Source organism: Arachis hypogaea, chromosome 3, assembly GCF_003086295.3.
Source record: "Arachis hypogaea cultivar Tifrunner chromosome 3, arahy.Tifrunner.gnm2.J5K5, whole genome shotgun sequence".
In the NCBI taxonomy this organism is placed as follows: domain Eukaryota; kingdom Viridiplantae; phylum Streptophyta; class Magnoliopsida; order Fabales; family Fabaceae; genus Arachis; species Arachis hypogaea.
The window spans coordinates 37,362,015-37,384,170 of record NC_092038.1 but is presented as its reverse complement, the minus strand read 5'-3'; the positions used below and the strand labels follow the sequence as shown (position 1 = coordinate 37,384,170).

Genomic DNA, 22,156 nt, shown 5'->3' with positions numbered 1-22,156 from the left:
ATTAAAAATACGACAAAAAAAAATCAAATATCAATTATCTTTATTTTTCTTAATACATGTATTTTTACCCATAATAACATTACGGAAATATGAATTTTGCTGAAGCTATGGTCCACTTTGTTCTGCCAGTATAGATTATGCCTGCTACAAAAAATTTATAGAATCAAACTACTTTCACAAAAAAAAGTCGTACATTCACAAAAGTCTCTAGTTAAGCAAACCAAGGTCTCTGTATGTTAAAAATCAAACAATAACTTTTTTAGTTATTATATTTATATGAAAAGGCTTAATTTTCTATTAACCCTTAATTTCAACATTCGTTATCTAAAATTTGAAAAAATTTATTGTGTATACTATTATATTTAATTAGGTGTTAAATCTGTCGCACAAATAGAAATAATTAATTTTTATTTATTATGATTTAAAAATAATATATTTTTCTCTATGTATTTAAAAATATAATTAGATATTAGCGTATAAAAATATATTTATATTTACAAAATTAACTGAGACATGGAATTTGTTCGTTTTACAAGAAAAAACTTTATTTTACTTATAATAAATAATATTGGGTGACACATTTTGATTTCTGAATTACTAAAATAAAGTATAAATTATAAATTATCTATATACAATGGGAATGGTAGAGAGAAATAGAAAATTATTGCGAGATAGATGAGAGAATTCAAAAATGAAGTTTATTAATTTTTGAGGTAAATATTTTATCTGCATTTTTGTTAGAGAATGTGATGTGACAAATTTAATTATCAAATTAGACACTAATGCATAAGCACTAAATAAATTACATATACCGAGAGAAGGATAGAGACACATAGAAAAAGAAAAGAGAGGCTGGTGAGATAATTTACAAAGATAGTTTATCAATTTAGAGGGAAATATTTGTTTTCAATTGCAATGAGGGACCGACATATGGCACATTTTGGTTGTAAAATTAGTAGAAGGGAAGGAATAATTCCTTACTTTTCGAAGGAAGAACTCTTTCATTTCGGAGAGAAATATTCCATTTTAATTGCAATGAGGGAGTGACATGTAGTTTTGGTTGAAAAATTAGTGGGGAGTAGGGTAGAACTCTCTAATTTTAGAGGAAAAGATTCAATTTCAATTACAATGAAAAAGTGATATGTGACATATTTTAGTTATAAAATTAGTAATATGTACTACATACAATAAATTTACGTTTTCAAATAAAAAATTCAAAACTCTAAACCCTAACCCCTAATTCTATGCAAAGACTTTCATCACATATATTAAACCCTCAATCCTCAACTAGCTATTCTCATTTTCAACCAATCAACCCTAAATCCTAAACCCACCTAACAGACTTTCATCACACATATTAAGCCCTAAATCTTCAGCTAACCATTCACATTTTCAACCGCTAAATCCCCGAACATAAACTCTAAACCCTAGTACATATGAACTCTTATTTTCTTAAATTATGTATAAAACATTTCAAATCATTAAACACTACTCTTCCATATTACAAGTATTATATTAAATCCCACAGCAAAAAATCTAAACTCTAAACTCTAATCCTAAATTTTAATGTATACATTCTAAACCCTACCCACTCAGCTATAAATCCTCCAACGTCAACTCCACAACTAAACCCTGAACTATACCGCCCAAGCACCTTCCACTGTAGGGTATACTAGTCTCTAACATGAAAATCTTGTCATTTCACTACTAGCAAGTCAGCAACCATAAATTCTCTACCCTAAAGACTCATGTCTACAAACTCTTATAACCTAAGCATTAATAAACTCTAACTCTAACCATAAACCCTTAATTGCAAACCATAAACCCTAATCCCTCACCATTTAACCCTAATCCTATACTTTGCATACGCTGGCAGACCCTTATTCAATGTCACAGCTAAATACTACTTCATTCTTCCCTTTATACAACGTTCTTTTTTTCTTCACTCTTTTATGCAACTTCCATCACAACTTTCCTTTTATTTATTTTAAGTATTTCATAACAACTTTCTTAATATAGTCCAATTTTTTTTTTGGGCCTACCACTACTAGTCTAGCCAACTTTCTTCATATCCAACTCAAATCTCAAACTCAAAATCTAATTTCCACACTCCAATCAGAATAATAAAAGTTACGGTCCAAAACCCTTCAAGCAAACAAGTTAGGTCCACACCACTCCATTTAAAATCCTGCGTGTGGTCCACTATGCACACACTCAATTGAAATTTTAATTACTTTAATTAGATCAATTAATTAACATCAATTGTCACTTTCATCCTTTGTCATTGGGGGAGCCGTACCTGTTCCTACTGAGCCATAGATAATCCACCCATGAATGACACGTGCAATCCGCAGGTAATAAAGAATATTTTTCTCAGCACCTTAGAATTTTACATAAAATAAACAATAAAAGAAAACATAGTTGTTGCTTGGACTTTGAAACAATGAAAGTTGAAGATTGTAGTACAACTACAACTACAACTACAACATGTGACTAACCTTTAAAGGAAGTCCCCTTCACTCTCCTATGATCTATCACTTACATAGTCACAATTTTAAGGCCTTTTGATGTAAGAAAGTATTTTTTTTTTCGGTATTCTTTTACTTTATTTTTTTATAAAAGATTAAAAATAAAAATGAAAAACAAAGATAGTGTTTTAGTATTTTTTATTTTATTTATTTTCACTATTATTTTTGTTTTTTCACAATATTCTTCAACTCGGTAGAATAATCTGTTGTAGTTCAAAATTTTATTTAAGTGTTTGTCGTTGTCTAATAAATTGTTGCATGCACAAGATGAGATTCGAAACCATGATACTAATTTTTTATTGGATCTCTAAAGCATTGCATAATAATAAAAAATAGGTTTAATTACTCTGTTGATCCTTATAGTTTCACAAAATTTTTAATTAGATCTCTATACTTTTTTTCTTTTTAATTGAGTCATTGGACCAATTTTTTTTAATTAGATTCCTATACTTTTTTTCCTTTTATTTGGATCCCTACACTAATTTTTTTTTATAATTAAGTCCCTCTTGACATGAGGTACTTACCTACGCGTACGCATAACAAAAAAACGCACACACAAGCTGCATTTTAACACTTCTACGCATACACGTGAGTCATGCGTATACGTGACCCCTATTTCAACAAATATGGTTTAAATCTAAAAAAATTAACATATAAATTTGGTTTTTAATTGAATTTTCTTTTTATTATGAAGAACTTCCAAACTCACATCTAGTGATCCAACATAGGTTGGTGTGATCTCTCTCTCTGAGTTTAAGATTTAGAGTATTAATATTTTCGGTTATATACACACTCAGGGTTCATTTTTCTCTAATCACCAATTAGGGTACATTTTTTAATCCAAGTACATTTTGACAAAATTTAATTTGTTTCTAACAACGGAATAAGATAAGATAGAATAAGATATAAATAACAAGATATAAATTTTTTTGTTCTTATATTTTGTTTAATGATAAACTAAAATAAATTATAAAAATTTAATTTATTCTTATTTTTTTATTTAAAAAATTTAGACGAAAAATATAATAATAAAAATATAATTATAAAAAATTAACAAAAATAATAAAAGAAAAATTAAAAAATATATTATATTTTTTATTAATATTTTAATATTTTTTCTGTTAGAATGAATACAAAATATACTAATTTAATATTTTTAAACATAATATTTTTATTTATATCTTATTTATTAAATATAATTTTATATGTCTGTATCTTTATCTCAATATCTCGTGTCTATAAATAAACGCAGTCTTTGTGCGTGGCTGAGGATCTCACCCACTGCAGAGTGCAAGTGCAGACGGTAAAACATTCCATCGTCCAAAAAAAAAAAAAAAGTAAAAAATTAGTTATTCTCCTAATGGCTCATTTTGCATTGTGATTTGTGACTTGTGCTTTTGGTCAAAGTAATTTCACTCGAATATTTTATCTTCAGACCAAAAAATATAAAAATAAAAAATATGTTTGGGCCTTAACCATAACTATGACTAAGAGTATGATAATTTTTTCCTTGCCCGAAAACAAAGATCTAATTGCTGGGACAAAAACCGAAAACAAAATAGATAATTATTAAGAAAGAAAAAGATTAAAAAAAGTCTTTTAGGCTTTTGGTCATTTTTATTTTGGGTATTACAATCAATGTACACACGAGACACTACCAAGTTCCAAAGTTTTATTTATTTGGTTTGCAAGGCTGTGGATTAACTAACTGAACTAGGCCTTGCATTCCTTGGGCTTTCTTATGCATATTTATTATTGTAAATTATTATCAAAAAAATTTGAGAGATGGTCCCAACATGGTCCCTAATAATTTTTTTGAAACACTACGAGATCTTCAAACAAAAACTATACTTTTTTCGATCTTTAATATTTAATTTTGTGAGAAGAATTAGTCTCTATGTCAATGATCTCTATTCAAAATATACTTATGTGATACATTAATCATTAATATATCCTCTATTTAATTTTTATAAGTAAAAATAATTTAAAAATTATTAATATTTTTTAGTTTTACACAATAAATATAACTAATGTATTTAAAACAGGTAATAAAAAATAAAAATAAAAACTAAATGGTCTTGATAATTATCCTTAAAAAACAACGAAACTCCCAACAAAAGAGAATTTGTTAATCTTAGTTGGTTCTTAATGGATAAATCAACAATTTAACATATCATGTAGACTTATAAAGATAGAAAATATTGATAGAAGAACTAATCAATCTTATAAAAATAAAGATTAAAAGTCAAAAAGAGTTTTTTTTTTGGTCAAAAGCCTCGTATTTTAAAATAACTGTGAGGGTCGTTTAAGATTTTTTCTCAAAAAATAAAGAGCAAGTCTTTTGTGTAATTGTGTGTGATGAAGCCACCAACTTTCATATATAATTTTTGAGATTTTTTTTCTTTTAATCATTTGATAAAGTGTGATTTTTTAATGTTTAAAAAAAATTCTATTATATCAAGATCAAAGGTGATTGATTGGTTGATTAAATTTTGTTTTAATTGGCAAAATATATTTCAAGCACACATGGAAAAATAAGAAATGGATCCTTTGAATTTTTTCTTCTGAACTATTTAGTAAAGTATGATCTTTTACTTGACATTCTTAAGTATGAACAAAAAAAATTTTAGTAGTCAAGCTAGTTCCTGAAAAATAAGTCATTTTTTAAATTTGTCTCTAAATTTTTTTTTCAATAATCAAATTGATCCTTTAAAGATTACGAATTAATTATATCTATTTTTCAGTTACTTCACTCATAATTTCATCAATGATTGATAATGTGAAATATTAACTGATAGCATACATAATATATAACATGTTCAATTGAACGTTGACTAAATATATTTATGAAGATCTATCAATTTAGTTATTAGATTATATTGAGAATATGATATTTGTAATTAAAAAAAATGACTACATTACTAAATTTTCGTGAACATATTTGGTTAATATTCAATTAGATATATTAAGTATTATATATGTTATCAATTAATGTTTTACGATATCAATTTTTGAAAAAAAATTATTAATGGAGTGATTGGAAGACAAAATTTGTAATCTTTGAAAAACCAATTTAATTAAAAAAAATTTTTAGGGATGAATTTAAAAAATATCTTATCTTTTAAGAACTAATTTAACTATTAACGTATAAAAAAATGTAAAAAAATATTAAAAGATAAAAATCACACTTCATTAAATAATAAAGAGAAAAAATGTAAAAAATCCATTCCCTAGTTTTTTTTTCATATGTACACTGGAAATATATTTTGCTAATTAAAACAAAATTTAATTAACCAATTAATCACCTTTAATCTTGGTGTAAAGTGTAATAAAAACTTTTTCTTTTTCCAATCACTCATTCACTCTACACCTCTTAAATCTAATTTAGTATCAAATACGGCGCATATTTTACAATCTAATATATATAAAGGAATCCAAAGAAATTTAATGCATAATTTTTTCCTAAAATATCCTTCTCAAATATTCATCATAAAAAAATTTGTTATTATTTATAAAATTTGAACACAAAAACTCCTAAGAAAAATATCATACTTTCCGTCTTAACCATCAATGTTTATTACTGATACTAGTATAATATGGATTTCACACATTGTCAAATAGCACAAGAAAATGAGTAATTTCATTTAAAAAAAAAAAGTTACAAAAATGATTTGTTTTCATGAAATGACTTGGTGGTTAACGTTGAGCTTATCTACTACTTACTAATTACTACATACATACTTTTGCTTTTGTTTTTGGGATTACGTACATGACACATAGATGATATCCCTTTCCTTCATCAAAATCCGAAGTGAAATATGTCACAAAAATGTGAACGATGTTCATTTCCGACCACCCTATCCTAATTAAATTAACAAGTAACATTTACAAATGGCAAATTAGTCACAATCCTTTCAGTTAGGTTCCTTTTGTTTGTTCTTGTTTATCATTAATGCATGGAGCATCTTAGGCTTTAGCACATAAGAGTGCCACTTTTTATCTGTTTTATTGCTTATTATTTGGGTCTCAATTAATCTTAAGAGACCACTTAAATAAAAATATTTATATATATCGTGTTATTATTGAACATCTTTATTAAACTGATTAATAATTTATTTTTTAATAAATCAACACAAAATTAATTTATTATAACAACAATAATAAACTCAATTTTCTGCATTATAATTATTAGACTGAGTTTAATCCGATCGAATTACACAATTTAAACTGAATATTTTTAAATTTTTCGATATAAAAACAAATATATCTCTGATTTTTTGTTTTGTAGATATTTAAATCCCTAAAAATTTAAAAATACAATTAGATTCCTAAAAAAATTGGTTTATTATTATTGTTATAAAAAAATTAGTTTTATTCTAATTTGTTAAGAAATTAAAAAATAACCGATTTATTAATACGTTCAATAATAATGTGACACAAAAGTATCTTTATAAAAAGATGTTTCACGCGTCTTTATAAGAACGTCCCCTTAATCTTAATTGTGTGGTGGGTTTTTTTCAAGCTGAGTCTGCAGCACGTTGCATACTTGAATAGTAATACTAATGTTTCTCATATCTTTAACAAAAATTTAGTTATAAGAATGTGATGCCACAAATTAAAATAAAGCAAACATAACTTATTAAAAAGAACAATAATAGGGAATCAAAAGGGTATTAGCAAAAAATCAGCCAAATATTTTTGGGTGAATTCAAAATCTTTATGAGTTAATATATATGGATGTTTCTTTTATTAAGTATTAGAATGTTTCTTTTTCATACTAAATAAATGTTCTTTTATATATTTTTTGAATTTTTTTGTATTGCAAATGTGAATGTCTCTATTTCTTTAAGAATTTTATATTTTTTTTAATTTTATAGATATTTAATTATTTTTACTAAAATATAACTAAATATTTCTTTTGTTAAGTATTAAGATATTTTTTTATATTAAATGAATGTTTTTTTATAATTCTGTAATTGTATAGTTTGCAATCTCTTTAATCATCAAAAGAGCACCTAATATCCGAAAATGAGTACGTTAATTAGGTATGGTGCAATCACTGCAAAAATGTTGATTTGTTCAACATAAATAAATATTGAATGTTGATTACGATTGAATTGGGTTGGACAGTTGGGGACTTGGGGCATGTGCTTGAGAAGGAAATGTTGCAGCCGGTCCCCAACACTTTTTTGTTGTCTTGTGTTGCTGGCATGTGAATGTGAATGTAATTAACGTACAAGACTAGTGGAAAACGGAGATTTCGAGGCATCACCATCAAATGGGTTCCTAAGCGAGGCGATAGTGGAAAGCCCCACCGAGATCCCAAGTTGGAAATCAAACGGCACCGTAGAGGTGCGTGATGAGGGAATTGAACGCGTTCTGGCGAGTAACACCGCGGTTGAGGGTGGATAGGATTTGGAGGAGGTGGTTGAGGAGGGAAGAAGAGAAGGTTTCGTCGGTGACAAAGTCGAAGATGGATTTCGTGTTGAAGCAGTTGTCTTGGATGCCCTTGTTGAGGGCGTCGCAGAAAGCATGGAATTCGCCGGCGCTTCTAGTAGCATTGGTGAGAGAGAGGTCTGTGTGTGTGATTGTTAGAGGTGGATAGGTTAATGTGAGAGAGAAGATGAAGGTTTTTATAGGTTTTAATTAGGTTTACTTAATCAATTTAAAAATTTTTAAATTTTGAATTAAAAAAATTTAAAATTAATAATTAATATAAATTAATGTGGTTTTGTTTAGTTTTTGGCTAATAACCTCTTGCTTCCATATACTTTTTCATTAAAAAATATTTTTATTATGTATTTATTTATAAATATATGTATTATATTCAATTTATTTTAATATATATATTTCATATTTTAATGTATATTGTGTTTGAATAACTAATTTAATAGTTGTTTTTTCTGTGTATATAAATGCTAATGTTAATAATTTCATAAAATCAGTAATTTACATACTTTTTTGCCAATAATTCTAAATTCTGATTTAGAATTTTTAATTTTTAAACCACCAACAGATGAAATTAGAGTATTTTTGTTATGATAATTAGAACTAAAGATCTAGACCTTATAAATTTTATACAATATTATATTTTTTTTATAAAAGAATAAACTAACTGTCAATACAATTAATTAATAATTTTTTTATAATTATAATAAGACTAATGTTTATATTAATAAATTAGACTAAAAATAAAATAAAAATTTTAATAACTAATACTATAACTAATCATTTAATTAATGTAAACAAATCAATTCAAATTCTATATATACACCAATATCATATAATTTTTTAAGTAAATCACATATTTAAATAAAATGAAATTTAAAATTATTTAAATACAATAAATGAGAATTAGTTACATTTCGATATTGTAACAACTCTATCTAAACTACTAATTGATTACATCTAGATATTGAAGCATGAAAAAACTCATAAACAGCTAAATGTTTGCAGAGTAAATGACCATTTGTACCCACAAAAGATACAAACGCTGACAAATGTAACCATAGAAGAAGGAAACTCACCTTGTAACCACGGAAGATGACCTCCGTGTGCCAGAAATACCCTGACCTTGGTTACGCATCTGGTCCGTTAATATCCGAACCTACGTGGCAACAAAACCACTCCAAACCTATCTACGTGTAATCCAACGTATACCTCTACAAAAACTGAAACCCTAGCATGTCTTTCTTGTTCCTTTCTTCTCCAATATTTACCCTAACCCAGAAATTGAAATCATTTCATTTTCGTTTCTTCTTTAAACATGAACACTGACAAAGAAAAATCCTCTAACCCCTGGCCATGTCTCTGCGCAAATGTAACTCTGCTATAAGTAATGTAAGTTGCAGCAATACTACGAGTTCGAGGAAGAAGAAGGAAAAGAAGCTTGATGGGAGATGCTTTTGTGGACTGGAGGTTGCGTTAATGGAATCTGGCACGGTAACAAACCCAAATAGATGGTTCATTCGATGTCCTCTCTGGAAGGTAATGGCTTAGCATCTTTCTTTTTTTTTTCTTTTTTTTTGTGAAGGTTCCATTTTTTTTATTTTCGTTGACAGTTGGATGGGTATGGGTATTTTGATTTTCCAGACAAGAGACTGCAAATACTTTATGTGGGTGGATGAGATCGAAGAAGGTTGGGAAGGTCTTGCAAGATCATTAGCTAAAAGAAATACAGAGCATTGTTATACAATATGTGAAGATGGGTTGACAATCACTGCAGTTAAAAGGGAGAATCAAGAAAGCTTCTCTATGATTGCAAGGAAAATGAAAAAACTCAGGGGTGAAGTTAGAACAAGTAGAGTGTTGCTTGTAACTATAGCAGTGGTGGCTGTGTTTTGTTTAACTTGTAATTTGTATTTAGTGATGAAAATATAGGATTAATATAATCTGGAGATTGTTGTTTATGAACATTGTTTGTTGTTAAGAATGACAAACTAGTTTGAACCAATTCAGTTTGTTATATTTGATAGGAGTAGTCATGAATGATTAATTAGATGGCATAGATAATCATGTGTATTTGCTTTATTTGACTAAACAGGTCCTATAAAATTAATGAGATGCTGTCTAAAATGTTCATTTATCATGTATTAATTCTTGGGGTACAAAACTGGAACACAAGTTTATAATTCTATAACACTGTCTTTAAAGGTTAAAACAAACTTCAGCTTGTGATACATTGTGGATTCATAGAGAAACACAAGAGTGTAGTATTTGTTAAAAAGTATCTCATATTACCAAAATAAAATTAAAGAGTCTAAGACTGTGCTCAGAACATCATAACAACATAATGAAACAGAAGAGTCTGTCATCTCTCTTGATCACATGAAACATACCAAAAAAACAAGCCTAAAAGTCTAATTCAGATTAAAACAAGATTGAAGAAGTACATCAAAATAATTGGTTTTCATCAATTAAACAACTATGATTTTGGAGTTGAGTTGCTGCTCCCGCTTGAAACAACATTACTGGGTTCACTAGAAGTTCCTCTACCTCTGACCGTTGTTCCTCTGCCTCTAACAGTTGCACCAGGTGTAGGCATAAACTGCATAAAACGTGTGGTTGTTCCAGCACTAGCACCTTTCATTGTTTGAGGTGTAACCATTGGTGTTGTTTCTGAGTTAGTTGTGAGAGGATTGGTAGAGGGAGGTCTGGTAGATGGTGGAACAGTTGGAGGAGGTCTCTTAACACTTCTCCTTTTAGCAGGATTTTTTATTATTGTAGGGTTCGGTGGGAGATTTGGTTGAGTTTCCTAGAGTTGATACAAGAAGCAATAGATTAGTGATTGCATAATGTTACATAGTTAATGACAAATGAAATGAAATGGCACTTACAACTGCAGCTTGTGGGACTGCTAAACCACTTCCCTCATTAGTGCCTGCTGCTGCTGCCTCAGCATCTGCAGCTTTCAAAGTTTCCTCCCAATACATTTCTGCCAAAACATCAGGATCTTCATCCCCCGCATTTACGTGCTCCTAAGGTGCACCACTCCCACTAGCCATTGCTTCTTTCCTCTTTTTGCAACTTCTCTTGTTGTGAACCGGCTACAATCGAAATAGGAAATTGTAGTAACATCATTTTAATTACAGACAATATAGTTACATGCACATAAAATAGGAAATTGTTATAATGTAAATTACACAATGATTAAAGAAGATACCTGCAGACAATATTTGCAGACAATAGTTCCATATTTTCTTTTCGTTCTATGAGGGTCGGGGATCTCAGCAGGACCATCATTTCTCTTGTCTCTCTTAAGGGAAGGTCTCCCAATGGGTTTCTTATAGCGAGGTGGCAGAATAGGCAACGTATCTAGCTTCTCCCAAAACTCTTGGCTTGGAACTGGAAGCATTGAATATTGATAGGTTGCATTGTATGCGCCCATCGTTAGCCAGTTATGGGCAAACTCCTCAGGTCTTCTGTCCTGATAAGCTAAGGCAGCACATACATGCCTGCATGGTAGGCCAGTTAGTTGCCACACTCTACAGCTGCATGTTCCCTTTCCCAAATCCACACTAACTTTTACCGGTAAACATTGTACTTCATACACATTTCCAGCATCGTCTCCAGTTGGCAGAGGTCTCCATTTATTGCTTTCTCTTTTCTCCCTCTCAAGTCTGCTCTGTTGTGTAGGGGTTAATCTTCCATTGTATCCAATTAGTGCTTTCTTATTTCGTGCTATAATTCTCATGACATAGCATCTAACTTCTTCAAGCATGGTGATGATGGGTTTTCCTCTCATCTTCTTAACCTTACTATTAAATCCCTTGCAATTATTATTCGTGTAGTTGTCCACCTTTGGGTATTCACTGAAATGAGCCCTACTCCATTGCTTGGGTTTGATCTTGTCTAGGTATTCCCAAGCTCGAACGTTGATTTTCTTAAGCCTTTCCATGGCAGCATCAAAATCTTGGATAGTAGTTGCCTTGGTACATGCCTACATACACATTTTCATTTGTAAGTCATTCCACTTTTTTCTATAATTTTGCCATATATGCATGGCACAAAATCTGTGGTTGACTCATGGATACATCTCTGATAGGGCAGGTATTAATCCCTAACAACACACGCTTATATAACAATTAAACCAGAAATACTAGTTAAATAACAACACAGATGATTAATACATATCCAAGTAATTCAAGAGCAATACAACTCAACTCAATATTATGTCACACATAATTAAATAAATAATAATTTTAACATATCATTTTATCTCAATTTTTTAAGAGTTTTCAAGAGTACGTATCATTGTGTACTCTCATGTACTCCTCGGATAGAGACAATAATTTAAATTTATAAAATTATATTTAGTATTTTTGCTTCTTTTTCAACTGATACAACAATATGTAGAACTTGTAAGAGGTTGAATAACAACACAGATGAATAATAAAGGATTCAAACAGAAAAATTCGTTAATCCTAACAGGTATTCCAATTCCAAATAATCACTAACAATTCACTCGTCATTAATCACTAACAGAATATATGAAGAATATTTTAACTTACTAAATTCTTAAATGTATTAGGTACCTTTTGCATATCTGACATGAAGTTAAATCCATTTGCTCTGAAATCTCCAATGTCCTCTTCTAGTATCTCTAAAAACCACTTTCAACTGGCTTTGTTCTCAGACTCAACAATGGCATAGGCAATAGGGTATATGTGGTTATTTGCTTCTTGACCTATGGCGGTAAGTAGCTGACCCCCAAAGTACCCTCTGAGAAAAGTCTCATCTCATCCTATAAATGGTCTGCATCCTCTAAGAAATCCCTTTTTACAAGCTTCAAAACATACATATATTCTGAGAAACAGAGGGTTTGAATCAGGTTGTGGATTAGTGTGTATCCTCACTGTGGACCCCGGAGGGTTTGAATCAGGTTGTGGATTAGTGTGTATCCTCACTGTGGACCCCGGGTTAGTCTTCAGTATCTCATTTGCGTAATCACGGAGCCTAGCATATTGAGCAATCTCAGAACCCTCTATCCTCTCCTTTGCTTTGCCCATCGCTCTATAGATTTTTCTTTCATTAATCAGCACATCATACTCATTTCTGAAAAATTGGTCAGCCTCCCTTACTGTCAGATTTGGTTGGACTCTTATTCTCTCTTCTAATTCATTTACAACCCATTTTTCGTTAGCTGACTTACAATGGTTATCTCTGCTGCAAGTGTGTTCATTGACAAACGTCTTGACCTGATAACTCAAGGGAAATGATCTCTTAGCACAATATATTTGCCACGGGCATTCCTCATCATAGCAAATTGCTTTGCTTCTAGTTGAGTCACATCGAGAAAAGAATATGCTCCTTCCAAGGTTGATGTTAAACTTTCGAACTGCCTTCCTAAAATGGCTGAGAGTTTCAAACTCTATCCCCAACTCCAACTGGACTTGGCTAACAGGAGCATCAACATTGCTTTGAGGAAAGACTGGAGGCTGATCAGCATCTTCATCACTTGCTATGCTTCTCAGTTCTTCGGATTCATAACAATGGTATCCAGCATTTTCATCCGAAAATTCTTCTGACTCAACAGGCACATAGATGGATGGAGGCTTGTCAGGATCAGGATTGGGTATGAAGGATTGTCCAGTTGGGAGAGGCCTTTTTGCTGATCTTCTCTTGCTCACCTTAGGTATTCCCTCAACTTGCTCATCTGTGTTGGTCTGATTGTTCTGAGGAGTACTGTTAGTATCAGATGGTGGGACTGGGTCTGATTCAGGATTTGATTGTGAAAGTGGGTTTCTATATGGTTGTGGAATGTATTGGGTTACTTGTTCAGCTGCTTGGGCCTCGTTCTCACTAGATAATGAGACAAAAACTGCACTTGGAGATGTTGAACCAGCAGTATGTATTGGTTGCTGCTCTTCTTCAATGGGATTTTGTGAAGGTTTTGATTGATTGGAAGGTGCCTCATCTGGTTGCACAGGTGTTGTAGGAGGCTGAGACATCTGTTTTGCTGGAGATATTTGTCGGGCCACATTAACAACATCCTCCTTTTGGGACTCAACCTCAATCTAGCTGCTTGCTTCATGGACCTCTTTCCTATTCTGGACCTCACCATCCATAAGTCTTCTTCTTGGAGTCTTCTTTGGAGTTGGATTTCTCTTAGCACAAGTCTTCAATCTCACCTTTGATGGAGTAATATTCTCTTCAACAATAACATGATCATTTACAGGGTGCTCTGTGTATAAGTAAATTCTGTTACCATTCTTCACAGCAGCCTCATATAACTTAACTATGTCCATATCAATCCTTAACAATTTCAACCCATTATCAAGCTCCTTACCAGGTTCTAGCCAATAAAAATCAGTAATGGATGTATATCCAATGTCCCTTAGCAAATCATTTATGAAAAATTGAGAGTATCCACATTAACCCTCTCAATCTCTGTTACTTCCCCACCAACATACCCAAGCTTCCCACATGGACCTCGCTCAAATCTCCCCCTATGATTAATACACAGAGTAATATGTACAGTGGCCATCCCTGCGACCAATACAGTATAGATATAAGGTACCATCCCATGTAATTACAGACAACAACATAGCAATTGAAAATCTAACCCTAACCCAAAAATTCTGAAAACATTCTAAGATGGAAAAACTGGTAATCACATACCTCTGTTCTCTATGGAGTAACGATGGTGGGCTATGGATAGTGGACAACGAGATGCATACAACAATGGTGGACTACGGGTAGTGTGGACGGCGAGATGCAGACAATAGTGGCCTGCGGGTGGTGAAGCAATGACTTGATTAAATTGGAGAAATATCTCTATTGCGAAATGGAGGTGCTCCGGTCTTCTTCTTCGATTTGGAATGGCAGTGGTGAGTGGTGACAACAATGGAGCTCTGCTAGGGCACAGAGAGGGTGTAAGGATTTTTTTTCTTTTTCTCAATAAAAAAAGGGTTACACGTAGATAGGTTTGGAGTGGTTTTCTTGCCACGTAGGTTCAGATATTAACGGACCAGGTGCGTAACCAAGGTCAGGGTATTTCTAGCACACGGAGGTCATCTTCTGTGGTTACAAGGTGAGTTTCTTACTTCTATGGTTACATTTGTCAGCGTTTGTATCTTTCGTGGGTACAAATGGTTATTTACTCAATGTTTGCACGGTGTATGAAGAAAAAAAAAACGTGACAAATAAAACGTAACTCATATAGCGGTTTATACACGAATATTTTTTTAACTTTAAGTTATATCTAAAAAAAATTTAATTTATTTACAAGAGATAATAATAACACTTTTATTTGATAATGTGTCTTTTTTTTTTTACAAATTCAAAGAAAATGTAATGTATTATTAAAATAGAAATAACGTTATTGTCTCTTATAAATAAATTATTTTTTAAAATTTTAATTTAAAAATAAAAAATTTTCGTACATAAATTGTGATAGATTACAGAATTTTATTATTCACTTTTTTTCTTCATAAACCGCACTAACATGTAGCGATTTATGAGTGTTTTATGTTTTAACATAATCCATGAATCCACGATTAGTTAAAAAAATTTACATAAAATTTAGTAAACCTCTTTAAACGGTAACGATTTACATAAAGCTATTACTCATGTCCTCCCCTTTCTAGATGCAAAATCTTACTTTAATAATGATGATCCCATTTATTTAAATAAATTTATTCAAACTTCTATTATTTTTTTCTTGCCAATGGAAAATCATGAATTTGGCTTTGTTATAATGGATTCTTTGAAAAAGTTTGTGATTATTTCTCCCCGTTATCCCTATCAATGATTTTCTTAAGCTAAACTAATACTAATAACAATAAGAAAAAGTTTAGGGAATCAGCAACTTTATTAAATTCTGGCAAATATGTAACCAGCAAAGAAAAGTGAGTTATTAGATAAAATCTCACACCAATCTTACATCATTAAAATCATCGTTAATAGCTATTTGATGGCTATAAATCATAAAAATTGATGCCCCTAGCATTTCTCTAATAATAATATATTCAATAATGATTCAAGATTTTTAAAATGTAATTACCTCTATCATATGTATATATATAGGTACGTTCTCTCTGGTGACATTAGATTTAATTAAACTGGACACGTCAAATACATATATAAAAAAGAGACACGTAGAAGCTAATTTTAGTGTTGACCATTTTTTAACTGGATTAAGATGCAGTAAAATTATTAACACGATACAATAATTGTTTAGTTTTGCTTACTAAACATTAGAAAAAACAAATTAAAAAAATTCATAGTAAAAATAAAAATTAAAAAAAATCTTTTGAGGTTTTATTTCTTGGCACTGCCAGACTTAAAAAGCTTTGGTTTGGAGCTCGTGGCGGCTCGTTGAGAGTGAAATTGTTGCAAGCAACGCCCCAATAATATGGAACCAACCATATTAGTTTGTTTTGCTTATTGGCACCCTAAATTGGTCGTCTCTTTCTTTACTGCCGCCTCCTAATAAATCTCCGTCGATTCTCTCCTCTGTCATTTCTCGGCTCCTCCACCGAGTATTTTTTTTATTACAAAATTACTACATATAAAGAAATGCAACATGACTATAAAAGATATCCTAAACATAACTATAAACATCAATAAGCAATAATACATCAGCGGTGGTGGGATCCTGATAGTGGCGTCGATGCTTAGTACCACATGGTAGAGGCTGCGTCTGGCGCTAAGGTCGGATAGGTCGAAGATTTTCCATAGGCATGTGCTGAATAGCAGAATCCTGTAGAGATGGTGGATGAGATAGAAGAGGTGGGACGTAGTACCCTCTGGGGTACGAAATTGTGGCGTATTGATGTATCTGAGGTTGATGGTGAGACGGTGGATCTGAAGGAGGGGTAACTAGAGGCTGTGATGAGGTCAGCAACATATCATAGTCGTACGACAGTGGTATGGCATACTGGCCCCCGGATGAACCCCCGCCGCGTATTACGATCTAGAAGCAGGAGATATCTGTGGCACCGCGTCGCCGAATTCAGCCTCCCTCAGATACGGGACGATGGCGTCCGATGGAAGAAGGGTATGACTCACTCGCTGGAAAAGTAGAAGGCCATGCCTCTGAAGAAAAAATATATGTTCACAATTATCAATAAGTAATTTTAAAACTTTTATTGGTTCTTTTAAGTTTAACGGTCCTTATAATGTCACTAAATTTTTAAATAGGTGTCCATATTTTTTTAATTAAATTCTTACACTATTTTTAGTTTTGTAATTAGATCTTTTCAGTATAAAAAATATTAAACCTAAATAAATACTTTTTTATAAATTATAGATTTTATAATTAAGAACGTAATTATATATTTAGTTGCATATTTTTGAGAAAATTCTTATTCTATTAGTTTTAATATATTTGATATAAAAAAATTTTAATTATAAAATTAAAAGGAGTATAATAACTAAATTAGATAGAGTTCTAAACTAATAATTATGTAGTAACAACACAAGTGAAATAAAAGAGAGTTCTAAATTTCTACCAATGACCTATTCTATACTAACTAGACAAACTATATTCTAGTTCTTCACTACTACCCTAACCATGGCTACATACACACATTTATCTATATAGCATTGCGTAAAATTCAATAAATTAGAACTAACTACAACGTCGGCTGTCCCGGCATAATACGAAGTCTCGTTCAGTCTTTTAATGTTTCTGTCGTAATTAGTTGCACACGCCATCGTTGTATGTATCGATTATATGCTCAGAAAGGGGTAAAAGAGAGGAGAAAGTAGTTGAAAGGTTCAAACTAGTACCCGGTCAAACACTGTCAACAAGTTATATATATATATATATATATATATATATATATATATATATATATATATATATATATATATATATATATATATATATAGCCGTCGCCCAATCTTATCTCGTTTACACTGTGAACGAGATGACTTTACACGCATCTCATTTACAGTGTGAACGCGATATACATGTGTCATGTCCACGCGTCTTATCTCGTTTACACTGTAAACGAGATATGTGTAAAGTTATCTCGTTCACAGTATATATGAAATAAGCCACGGTGACGGATTTCGATAATAACTTTTAAAATTATTTAATTCAGTAATTAATACATTTATTTTATTTGTTAAAATAAAAAATCCTTGACTATTGCTAAAAAAATATATAATAATAAATAATACTATACATTCAAAATTTTTTTATTAATTAAATCTAATCAAATTGATTTAACATAACAAAAATAGTGATGATCTAATATTATGTTAAATTTTATTTTTAATTTGATTGGATTTAATTTATAAAAAAATTTGAATGTGTAACATTACTCATTAATAAATAATAATTCTCTTGTTCAACATTATAAGATTCAGTCCCTGCTACATTTTTAGCAGTTTCTAATCTTATCATCTTTCTAGCAATTATTTAAAATACAAGAATACAAATAAGGCTTCATCTACCTACAACCAAGTCAAATAGAAACACCATATCGATGTATGTACAAAGATTGTTCCCCCCAAAAAGGAGAAACCAAAGATGTCTCCTATAATTTATGACCACATTTTAGTATTCATTCCATAAATTGATTTATCGGTAATGATATACGGATAAATTACATGTTAATGAAAATATTAAGTACTTTTTTATTTTTAAAATTTAGGGTGAAAATTAAATTTATCTTCGACCTTTTTGTTATTAAAATTATTTTTGATGTTATAAAATATTATAAAATTATTTTTTTGTCTATAAATAATATTTTTTAGATAATTTTACCTTTAAATAAAAATTAAAAAATATCTCTCACCCTCACCCTCATCAGAATGATTTACAATAGAAAAAAAAATCAGAACATAATTTAGCATCAAAAAAATTTTTGAACAATGAATCAATAATAAGGTTATCAAACTAAATTTATCATCAACATCAAGCAGTGAGCAAACTCAACACACAAAATTCTATTTTAATTTCTCAGAAGAAAGTGCTAACAACCAACAAGTATTCCAACTTTTCAACAAAAAAATCAAAATTCACAGACTTGATAAACATTAAGCCATATAAAAAACCATTATCATCATTGTTTTCATGGATCAACCAAAATTGAAATATTTTTTTTTGTAAACATAAACCCTAGTAACATAAAACCTAACCTCTAGAACCCTCCGCATCATTCAAATTCTAATCCTTTTTTTTTCTCACCTACGTTTTTCATAGAAGACACAGATCACAGTAGCAGTTGCAACAACAGTAGAACCAGCTACCATCACAAGCCACTGAACATTCAAACACTTCACCCGTTTTTCATCCCTAGCAATAACCCATTTTCATTCACTCCATCGTTCACAGTATCAACCTTCTGGTCTAATCCTCTGATCACATTCTTAGCCACCCCTTCTTCAGGAATTCAACTTCTCGCTCCAGCAATTTCACCTTGGATTCCATCTCCGGTAGCAGCTTCCTGACTCAGCAGCCTCAGCCATCGTCTCCTCGGTGGTGCTCATATCCGATATGGAGTCATGTTGGAGCCTCGCCAACTCTGTCTCCAGCTTCGCCGCCCTCGTGGCGATCGTACTTGCGACCTTAGGGTTTAAGGTGACGAAAAGGGAGAGAAGAAGAATTGGGGGTTGGGGAGGAGGTGGTTTCGAAGAGAATGGTAGAAAGAAGGGGATGGAAAGGGAAGACAGTGAAGAGACACCGGGGTGGGGTGGGGTGGAATTTTGTTTTTATTTTTTAATATTATTTTTATTAATTATTAAGGGTAATTTGATAAAAAAATAAAAAAGGACAATTTTATAACATTTTGTAACGTTGAGGATGATTTTAATAACAAAAAGGTCGGAAACGAATTTAATTTTCACCTCAGACCTTAGGGACAAAAAAAATACTTAAACCATTAATTGAATTAGCTAGTTAGCCCTTGTACGTGTGAATAAATAGTAATAATTTTAAAAAAATAAAAAAATTTAAAAATTCTTTTTCGAGAAGACAATGACAACCACAACTAAAAATTCATCATCAATTTTAGTTTCCTTTTTATGTCTGCTACAATTCTTCAGCATTTGTTTTGCACCAACAACATTAAATTTATGTAATTACGCTAATATCTCAAATTTTTACTGTTCTGTCTGTCTTAAATTTTAGCAATTTTGTCATTTTGAATTTTAACAGTTTTGTCTGCTCTCAATAATTCTATCTGTAATATCCTAATTTAAATTTTTTTATTTTTTCTGTATTTTTTTTCGCAATTTTATCTACACTCCAATTTCTAGTAGTGGTTCTAAAATATTTGAGAATTTTATTTACATACTATTATAATTTTTTTACTAGGGTAAGTACGATTTTGGTCCCTAACGTTTTGTGCCAGAATCGAAATCGTCCCTCTTGTAATTTTCGTATTAAAATCATCCTTAACCTTTTTAATTGTATTAAAATCATCCTTTTTAATAAATTTTTTTGTTTTATTCCTAAACTACCCCTATTCCTATTTTAATAATAAAAATTATAAAATAAAAAAGGAAAACGCGTGTTTGGGAGAGAGGGAAGAAAACGCATTTATACAAGGGGGAGGGGAGGGGAGGGGAAGGGAAGAGGGGGAGGGGGACGGCGTCGGGGAGCCTCCGTCGTCGCCGCCGCCTCCTCCAAAACGCTGATGATGATGATGATGAAGGGGGAAGGGAAGCCGCCGTCTCGCCGCCGCAGTCTCGCCGTCCCGCCGCTGCCTCTCCGCCCTACCGCTGCCTTTCCGCCGTTCATGCACGCTCCTCTGTTGATTTGATTTTGTACTTGAATTTGTTAATTTGTACCTTGAGTTTCTATTTCTCTATTTCTGTTTCTGTTTGGGGGTGGGGGGAAGGGGAGGCGGGGAGGGGGGTGACGCGGGGTGGGGTGGGGGTGGGGGTGCTGGGAAGGAGAGACGGAGAGGGGGGTGACCGCTGGGTGGGGGGAAGGGAAAACAAGGAGGGGGGTGACGCGGGGGTGGGGGTGCTGGGAAGGGGAGACGGAAAGGGGGGGTGACCGCAGGGTGGGGGGAAGGAAAGACGGGGAGGGGGGTGTGGGGGTGGGGGGAAGGGAAGACGGGGAGGGGGTTGTGGGGGTTGGGGGTGCTGGGAAGGGGAAGGGAAAACGGGGAGGGGTGGGGGTGCTGGGAAGGGGAGGCTGGGAGGAGGAGGGGGAAGGGGTTTAGGGGGGAGGCAGGGAGGGGGAGGGGGATGGCGGAAGTGGTGCTGGTGGTGCTGGTGGTGGTGTTGGTGGAGGTTGTGGCGGTGGTGTTGGTGTTGGTGGTGGTGGTGGTGGTGGTGGTGGAGGAAGTAATTATATTGGTAGTGGTGAGGGTAATTTTGTCCAAAAAAAATAAAAATGACGATTTTAATACGAATAAAAACGTTAAGGACGATTTTAATACGAAAAGTATAAGAGGGACGATTTCGATTCTGGCACAAAACGTTAGGAACCAAAATCGTACTTACCCCTTTTTTTACTTCATCATGTTTTTAATAAGTTGCAACCTCAAGTAATTTGAGTTTGAGAAGGAAATATCTATAAAAATGATAAATAGTTTTAGAAAAAAAAAGTAAAATTAAGAGAAAATGACGTTATCAATTTAGAAGTGACATGATCATCTATTAATTTTATATTATTTAATTTGATATTAAGTTAATTACGTCATTATGATTAAATTATATCGTTGGCCTATAAATAAATAATTTTTATTATATATTGATATAATAATATCTCAATATTAAATTTATTTTTAAATTAATAAATTCTAAACTCGCAATTGATATACACTAGTTATTATTATTGATATAAAGAACTTATATCAAATATTATTTAAACCATGTATAACCAAGTGTCTTATAAAAACTTATTGAATGGAGATATAAATTATAATAATTATAATAAATAGACCTGTATTACAGTGCAAACCAATTGTCCAATCCATAAACTGTTTTTATGTTGAAATAAATTAATCAAACAAATAGTTTATGGATCTTTGGAGTTATATTTTGATAATCCTCAAAATTTAAAAAGCTACGCGAACGCAGACCTCCGCCGTCACAAATTATGACATAAGTTTTACCACTTGGGTAGACCTTAGGACAGCACCCCTCCCAAGTGCAATGGAGGCCACTACCCTAGGCCATGGGCCTTTTTGATCACCCATCGACCCCATCCAGGTAAGTAT

General features: G+C 31.9%; 1 non-coding gene across 1 annotated transcript; it reads right to left on the bottom strand.

The window, feature by feature from the left end:
• Positions 1-21,996: 21,996 nt before the first annotated feature.
• LOC112793111 (U1 spliceosomal RNA) lies at positions 21,997-22,156 on the bottom strand. Its single transcript, XR_003197820.2, has one exon. It is a non-coding gene; the product is annotated as a U1 spliceosomal RNA (small nuclear RNA).